The sequence below is a fragment of the Pelecanus crispus genome, chromosome 5 (genome assembly GCF_030463565.1).
Source record: "Pelecanus crispus isolate bPelCri1 chromosome 5, bPelCri1.pri, whole genome shotgun sequence".
NCBI lineage: Eukaryota > Metazoa > Chordata > Aves > Pelecaniformes > Pelecanidae > Pelecanus > Pelecanus crispus.
Window position 1 is genome coordinate 55986070 of NC_134647.1, and position 8903 is coordinate 55994972.

The window sequence follows — 8903 nt, forward strand, 5'->3', positions numbered from 1 at the left end:
AGGGTCACTTGGCTGCTTTGGCACAGACTGGGGGAGAAGGGGACGTGCCAACTTGGAAAGCAGCAGGTCACTGGTTTCCTTAAGGAGGAGCACCAGTATGGGTCCACATCCAGTCAGCTGCTGCTTTGCACCTTGGCCAGAGGGTTGCCAGAGCATTGCCTGCCCGGTTGTGTACGTGCCGTGGCCGTGGGGGAGCGCCTTGCGAGTGTGGGTACCGGGGCTGTGTGCTGCCAGCCTTGTCCTGACCGTGGCGTACGAGGGGACGTTACCACTTTGTAGATTCCTGAGTTGTCCATCTGTTTCATTGTTGTATTGTTTGGGTTCTAGGTTTTGGTTGGTTGGTTTGTTTTCTTTTTTTTTAAATGAAGACAGATTAAATGTAAATAGCCTTTTTTTGGAACAAACTGCAACGTGCTCGACCTCGTCAACTATTTTATGGTACTAATGCAACACTAATAAAACTGGACATGAAAGCACACACCCGTCCCTTGAGTCGTCTCTCAGCAGGGGCTGCTCTGGCATGACTGGGGCAGTTGTCTCCAGTAGGAGACAGCAGCATGGCTTTCTGGCGTGGGGGGGATCTCTTGCGTTATTTATCCAGCTGCCCGGCAGCACTTCCAGGGCAGAGCTGGTGGATCAGCATGTCCTCCCTGGCACAAAGCCCTCCTGCGTTTTTTGCGGCCCTGCTGCCTGCTCCCCTGCCCCGGATGTTTCTTCTCCCAGAGGGACCCGCTCGCCTCCTGCAGCTCTCCTGGATCTGGCAGCCCTCTCTAGTCCCTGGTCCTCACCCCCTCGCAGCAAGCAGGGACCAGGCTGGTTCCTATTTCTGGTCTGGGGGCTGCGTTGGATGGACACAGATGGTGTTAGGGTACCGAGGGGGGGTCTTGGGTCTTGGTGGGGGAAGACTGAGGCTGCAGTAGCCTGAAGCTGTGTGTGCTGCTGGGAGAGGGACTGGGATGCGTGGGGTGGCAAGCACCTGGGCTTGGTGCTAGGGAGTGGGAAGGTGGAGAGAAGCAGGAAAGAGAAGAGCCGAGCAGCTGTTCTGAGGCAGAAAGGTCAAGAAATGGAAATGGGCCCATGGCTACCATCCGCTGGAGGCAGCAGTGGGAATGCAGAGCTGGAGCAGCCTGCATCCCTGTGCTCCCCTGGCTGGTGGTGGAGCAGGGAGGGGTGGCTGCTGATGGAGCAAGGAGCCGGGAGTGAAGGGAGCTCCCCGCAGCGGGCCAAAGCACGCGGGTCTTGATGGATGTCCCAGCTCCTCCGCATGGCCTGGCCAGGCATGCAGGCGTGTTATGGCTCACCCGTTACTGAAGGAGGGGACGCAAGTCCCACGCAGGTGGCACTGAGCAGGGCTTGGATAACTCCAGGCTGGAGGAAGGTACGTAGCTCGGGAGGGGGCAAATTCAGGACTCTGGAGTGCAGGGACAGCACCAAAAGCCGCGGAGAGGTCCTGGCTGGTGGTAAGATGGGGGGGAACACCGTGGGGCAGCTAGGAGAGACAAGTGGGTCAAGGCTGTGTTTTGGCTATGTATTTTTTTGCACAGGTTCAGCCATAAACCCGCACCGAGGGCCCAGCTGCATGGAAGAGGCGCAGTGCCTCTTCAGAGCCCACGGAGGAGCTCGTCTCAGCACGGAAAGGAAGGTGCAAGTGGAGGGAACTGGGGTGGTGGAAAGGCTTGGGAGCTGGCAGGGGGAGCAGAGTGAGCTCTCCATGCCAAGCCGAAGCCCTGGTGGGGCCATGGGCATGCTCACCTGTCTTCTGGAAGGGAGGAGAAGGAAATTAGAGCTGGGTGGAGCAAGGATGGTTCAGGGCCGGGGTGTGCCAGGTCATATGCAATGGGCCTAGAGAGCTTCCCTCACCCATGCGTGCTGGGACAAGCCGATTTCTGCCAGGCAACCTCGGACTGGTCTCCCAAAGCTCCGGCGTATTCCTTCTGCGGGTCTCAGCCTTTCTCAGCAGAGGTGCACCCTTGCTGCCGTGTGAGAGGCATCAAATGCCAGTAATGTCCTTTCAGGATGCACCAAAAACCTTCTGGAAAGACTGGGTTTGCCACAGTGGGAATCGGTGGCACCCATGGGAGATGGGGCATTGCAAGAGCACGCTCCTCCTTAGGCTGCAGCCACCGATGCCGGCTCCCCTCCCTCCCCTTGCACAACGCCCCAGCGGCGACCACAGCTATTGCTTAACCTGGAAGAGGAACAGCAGGGAAGTTCCGACATGGTTTTGTTACTATCATTTAAAAAACAATTTAGCATCTGGAAAGAGCAGTGAGTGCCATATGACCAGCCGCTTCTTCGTGTGCAACTACCAAGTGACCCACGATGCGATTTGTAAATATTTATTCTGGATAATTTTTCTGTGTCCTACTGAATTATTTTTTGCTCTGCAGAACAGTTGCAGAAGCAGGCTGGGGAGAGCCAGCCCTCACACCCCGTGGTGTTCCCGACGGCTGTGCCGGCATGTGCTCCCCTGACCAGCTTGGAAAGGAGGAAATAGTGTGGTGGTGCCCCCCGGCACACTGAACTTTTTTGGCTGACCGATTTTCACCCCCTGAAGTGCTTTCCTCGCTCAGCCATGCTCCTTGCACGCGTTGGAAACATGAAAGCAGAGCCCTGTGCCCTACTGGGATCCCGGACTGCCAGAGATGCGGAGTTTTTTTCTAACACGCAAAGCAAATTTTTAACAAAAGCCCTGTTCTTTTTCAAATAGCTGTATTTTGGCAGATGTCAAGGTTTTGGGTGGTCTTGTGTAGCTGTTTTAGGACCTTATGACAACTGGGGTTGAGAGTGCCGGCAGCGGCCATGCCCAGCCCTGGTAAAGCGTACCAGATGGTTTGCGCTATCAACTACTTATTCCAGCAAAGAGTTTCATGATGGATATTTTTTTGGCCATCATGATCTGACTGTGAGGAGGGGTCTTGGGCTGACACCTTGGACTCAGGCAACATGAGGTGATTCTCCAGCTCTGTTCTGGAGCTGAGGAGCAAGTGTAGACATCCTGCCATGCCTAAGAGGCCAGCGGTGCCCCGGGTCCGCCGGTGCTGACCAACGGAGGTATAGCTCTTCGTTGGGGTTCACCATCTGACCTTGGCCAAGTGCATGGAGAAGTCCTCAGGGGGGATGGCCAGTCCCCTGCTCTGCTGTGGTTTGTCAGTCCTCGCTGGGAGACCTGCCGTAAAGGTGGTATGTACCAAAGACTGATGGTTTCTTGAGGTATTTTTTGGCATCAGCTTGTTGGTTCCTGTAGAAGAGGAAATGGCAGCGGCAACGTGCGAGTTTTGCAGAGCGATCTGGAGCCGGTGACTGTTCGACAGCTGTGTAAACTGCTGCAGGGCTGCCGAGGAGGTGCCTGAAGAGGAGCAGTACGTGGGTGAAGAAGGGATGGTGACACCCCCAGGTCAGTGGGCAAGGGAGAGCTGAGGTGGTCATCTACATTTCACATTTTGGGCTGACACCCAAGGAGGGGGGGGAAGCCCCAGCATGGCAGTGTCTCGGGGGCAGCGGGTGACACAGGCACAGAGGGGGGACGCCAGGCAGCCCCTCGCCATTGCGAGGGAGACAGCGTAGGAGGGGTAGGGGTGTGTGAGTGGGGGGTGTGCGAGCGGGAGGTGTGCATAGGGCATGGGACTTCCGCGTGCGTGTGTAGGTCTGGGGGGGGTGTAGACAGGGAGCAGGCAGTGTGTGGATGTAGGTACAGGTATGAGGGTGGGTGTCGCATGGTATAAGGAGGGCTGTGCGTGTGAGGACAGGCAGCGTGGGGGCTGTCTGCAAGACCAGAGGGTGTCTGTATGTGGAGGCTGTGTGTGAATACAGGTGGCATGCATGTAAGAAGGCCTGGTGGGTATGAGGAGGGCTGTGAGTACAGGTTATGTGTGAGTACAGGTCTGTGTGAGGAGGGCTGTGAGTACAGGTGGATGTGTGCATGTGATGAGGGCTGTGAGAACAGATGAATGTGTGTGTGTGATGGGCGCTATGTGTGAGTACAGGTGTGTGTGAGGGGGCTGTGAGTACAGGCATGTGTGTGTGTGACAAGGGCTATATGTGAGTACAGGTGCGTGTGAGGGGGGCTGTGAGTACAGGTGGATGTGTGTGTGATGGGGGCTATGTGTGAGTACAGGTGTGTGTGAGGGGGCCGTGAGTACAGGCGGGTGTGTGTGTGACAAGGGCTATATGTGAGTACAGGTCTGTGTGAGGAGGGCTGTGAGTACAGGCGGATGTGTGTGTGCCAGGGGCTATGTGTGAGTACACAGGTGTGTGTGAGGGGGGCTGTGAGTACAGGTGGATGTGTGTGTGTGATGGGGGCTATGTGTGAGTACAGGTGTGAGGAGGGCTGTGAGTATAGGCGGATGTGTGCGTGTGACAAGGGCTATATGTGAGTACAGGTGTGTGTGAGGAGGGCTGTGAGTACAGGCGGATGTGTGTGTGTGATGGGGGCTATGTGTGAGTACAGGTGTGTGTGTGAGGGGGGCTGTGAGTACAGGGGGATGTGTGTGTGACAGGGGCTATGTGTGAGTACAGGTGTGTGTGAGGAGGGCTGTGAGTACAGGTGGATGTGTGCGTGTGATGGGGCTATGTGTGAGTACACAGGTGTGTGTGAGGGGGGCTGTGAGTACAGGTGGATGTGTGCGTGTGACGGGGCTATGTGTGAGTACAGGTGTGAGGAGGGCTGTGAGTACAGGCGGATGTGTGTGTGATGGGGGCTATGTGTGAGTACAGGTGTGTGTGAGGAGGGCTGTGAGTACAGGCGGGTGTGTGTGTGATGGGGGCTATGTGTGAGTACAGGTGTGTGTGAGGAGGGCTGTGAGTACAGGTGGATGTGTGCGTGTGATGGGGCTATGTGTGAGTACACAGGTGTGTGTGAGGGGGGCTGTGAGTACAGGTGGATGTGTGCGTGTGACGGGGCTATGTGTGAGTACAGGTGTGAGGAGGGCTGTGAGTACAGGCGGATGTGTGTGTGATGGGGGCTATGTGTGAGTACAGGTGTGTGTGAGGAGGGCTGTGAGTACAGGCGGGTGTGTGTGTGATGGGGGCTATGTGTGAGTACAGGTGTGTGTGAGGAGGGCTGTGAGTACAGGTGGATGTGTGCGTGTGATGGGGGCTATGTGTGAGTACAGGTGTGCGTGAGGGGGGCTGTGAGTACAGGTGGATGTGTGTGTGTGATGGGGCTATGTGTGAGTACAGGTGTGCGTGAGGGGGGCTGTGAGTACAGGTGGATGTGTGTGTGTGACGGGGGCTATGTGTGAGTACACAGGTGTGTGTGAGGGGGGCTGTGAGTACAGGCGGGTGTGTGTGTGACAGGGGCTATGTGTGAGTACAGGTGTGCGTGAGGGGGGCTGTGAGTACAGGTGGATGTGTGCGTGTGACGGGGCTATGTGTGAGTACAGGTGTGTGTGAGGAGGGCTGTGAGTACAGGCGGGTGTGTGTGTGATGGGGGCTATATGTGAGTACAGGTGTGTGTGAGGAGGGCTGTGAGTACAGGCGGATGTGTGTGTGTGACGGGGGCTATGTGTGAGCACAGGCGGATGTGTGCATGTGACGGGGGCTATGTGTGAGTAGAGGTGTGTGTGAGCAGGGCTGTGAGTACAGGCGCGTGTGCGTGTGATGGGGGCTGTGTGCGAGCACAGGTGTGTGTGAGGGGGGCTGTGAGACAGGCGGATGTGTGTGCGTGAGGAGGGCTGTGTGCGAGCACAGGTGGTGTTTGAGCGTGTGTGTCGGGCTGTACGTGAGGACAGGCCCCGTGTGTGTGTGTGAGAGGAGGGCTGTCCGCGCCAGGACAGGCGGGGGTGTGCGAGGAGCGCTGCGCCTGTGTGGCCACGGGCCGTGTGTGCGCGGCCCGGCGGTGCGCGTCCGTGTCCGTGTCGGTGTCGGTGTCGGTGTCCGTGAGGCGCGGCGCTGCCCGCCGGCAGGCCCGCTCCCCTCCCGCCGGGCGCAGGCCGCCGAGCGCCGCCCTCACACGCTGCGGGCTGGGCGGCGGGGCCGGCTCCTTCCTCCTCCCTCCCTCCCGCCGCCGCCGGGCCCCTCTCCGCCCGGGCCCAGCCGCCCCCGGCCCGCCGCCGCCCCGCCCTCCGCGTCCCTCCCTCCCTCCCTGTCGGCCGGGCGGCAGCCGGCGCGGCCCCTTTAATTCCCCCGCTCCCCTCCCCCGCCCGGCCGCTCCAGCCTCCATTTTCCAGCGGATCCGGCACCTGGAGGCGGCGGCGGGAGCGGCCCGCGCCCCGCACCCGGCCCCGTCCCGGGCATGGCCGCCAACATGTACCGGGTCGGAGGTAAGCGCCCCCGGGGCCCCGGCCCCGCCGCGGCCCGGCCCGGCCCCGCCGCGCCTCCCTCCCCTCGCTCCCTCCCGCGTGCGAGCGGCGCCTCGGGGGCCCGGCGGGCCGCGGCGGCGGGGCAGGCCCGGGGCGGGGCGGCGGCCCGGGGGAGCGGCGGGGCGGGCGGGGGGCCGGGGTTCAGGCAGCGCCTGGGGCGGGCGGGGGGTCGGGGGGCAGCCCGGGAGGGAGGCTGGCGGGGCGTGGGGCCCGGGGGGGGGGGGGCGGGTGAGGAGTGTGGGGCGGGAGCGGGGCAGGGGCCTGGTGAGCCGTGGGGAGGGGGGCGGCGGCGGCGGCGGCTGAGGGGAGGCCTGGCGTGGGGTTTAAACGGGGTGAAGGGCTGCTGCGGGGGAGCCCTGAGGCGGGCGGCCGGGGCGAGACGGGGCGGTGTGCTTGGGTTGTGCGAGCCGGGGAGGTGGGGCAGAGGTGGGGCGCAGCGGGGAAGGCGTAGGTTGAGGGGCAAGGGGTGAAGAACGGCCCCGTGGGGCCGTGCGGGGCCCGAGGGTGCGGGGCTGGGGGGGCTCGGGCGGAGGGGGGCAGAGGGCAGATCCGGGACTGGGGCGCGGGAGGGGTGGGATGGGTTAGCGGGACTGGGGCAGCGCAGGAAGGCGAGAGCGCCGGGATGGGGCCTGGGGTGGAGTGAGCGGCGGCTGGCTGCTTAGATGGGGGTCAGGCGAGGTTGTAGGGGTGGGGACCAAGGAGGAGTTGCTGAGATAAGGAGCACAAAGATGGGCAGAGGCTGCTGGTAGGTGGGGGGGGACTCATGTCCCGCTGGTCTTGGCCTCCCCTTCCACTCTTGCTGTTTTGTTGTATGCTTTCCCATTAGTCTTCTATTCCGGGTTGCGCTCCTGTCCAATTGTCCTTTGTTTTGACTCACGTGAAGAGAAAGGAGAGGCAACAGGGTTTGGGACTGCATTTTATGGAATATAAACTGAGGGTGGCCTGGCACGAATTTGTGCTCGGCCATTTTCCTTCATAAAAGCTGTTCTGTGGAGCTCCAGAACTATCGGATGTGCAGGAAGATGTTTTTGTTGGGTCCCCTCCTTTTCAGAATGCCCTGTTTCTTGTGGAGTTCTGTAAAACCGGAGTAAAGTAAACAAGGGAAAAAATATAGCGAAGGTGGCTGAGCCATCCTGTCTGGCTGCTCTCCATCAACAACTACTTTCTGTTCTTTCCGCTTTTCTGGCCTACCCTTACTTTGTGCTCTGAAAAATGTCACTAATTTTGTCACGTTTGTAGTTCTTTTTCTGGTTGCGCTTGGTTTCATAGAGGGATAAGGTGTGCCTCTTGGCCGTTCCAGCTTTGTTTCTTAGGTTGCTACAAGCTGATTGCGTGTAGCGTTCTGTTGGTTTGGAGATGCTGAGAATAGAAAGATGAAGGGCAAGATGAGTTGTGGAAATTTACAACTCTGTTCGTGGTGTGACTTGCGAAGGGAATTGTTTTCTGGAAATTATTGTTTGGTGTTTAATGTTATAGGCGCTAGTCCTGTGTGGAACGTTGTCTCTAGTATTTTGTATGGCAAAATCAGTACTGTGCACACCGCAGGTGGTGGGAAGGGACCTCTGGAGATCTCTAGGCTGACCTCCTCCTAGAAGCTGTCCCGTTAGAGCAGGGTGCTCAGGGCTGCATCCAGCCTGGTTCTGAGGGTCTCTATGGATGGCAATGCCACCCTTACTTTGGGCCCTGTCCAGTGTTTGACCATGCTTACGGCAAATATTTGCTTCCGTGTGCCTGGCTGGATTTTCTTGTGTTCCAGCTGGTGTCCCTTGTCCCTCATCCCTCATCCTATCCCTGTGCATCTCTGAGAAGAGCCTGGCCCCATCTGCATAATGCCTCCCACTCAGTAGTTGTAGACAGCAGTAACGTCTCCCCTGAGCCTTCTCCTTCCCGGGCTGACATAACCTGCTTCTCTCCGCCTTTCTTTGCACGTCCCATGCTCCAGCACTGACCACCTCCGTGGCTTCTGCTGGACTCCTTCCCCTATGTCACTTGTGCTGGGGAGCCCACGTTGGACCCAGCTCTCCAAATGGTATTACGAGTGCTCAGGAGAGGGGCAGGATCTGTCCCCTCGCCCTGCCGGCTGCACTGCTGCCAACACGGCAATGCTGGCCGCCCTTGCTGCAAGGGTGCGCACTGCTGGCTCCTGGGCAATTTGTTGTTTTACCAGGTGCCTTCCTACAGAGATGCTTTGCCAACAGCCTGTACCACTGCAGGGAGGTAGCCCACCCCAGATGCGGGGCTTTGCTCTAGCCGTAGTTGAACTTCCTGAGTTTTTTGTCAACCCATTTTCCAGCTTGTTGAAGTCTCTCTGAATAGCAGCCCTGCCCTCCAGCATGTGGTATGCTTTTCCCAAGTCCCCAAAGTTTTAGAGAGTGTACTCTAGTCCCTATCCAGGTCACTAAAAAACTTCTAAGCAGGGCTGGCCCCAGTGCTGATCCTCGAGGGATGCCATTAGTAACCAGCAGCCAGGTGAAGATTGTAACTGCTGATCACAATCCTTTGAGCCTGGCATTCCAGACAGTTTTCCTTCCACCTTTATTGTCCAGTTATCCATGCCACAGTTCAGCACTTTGGTTCAAAGGATGCCGTGGGAGACTTAAG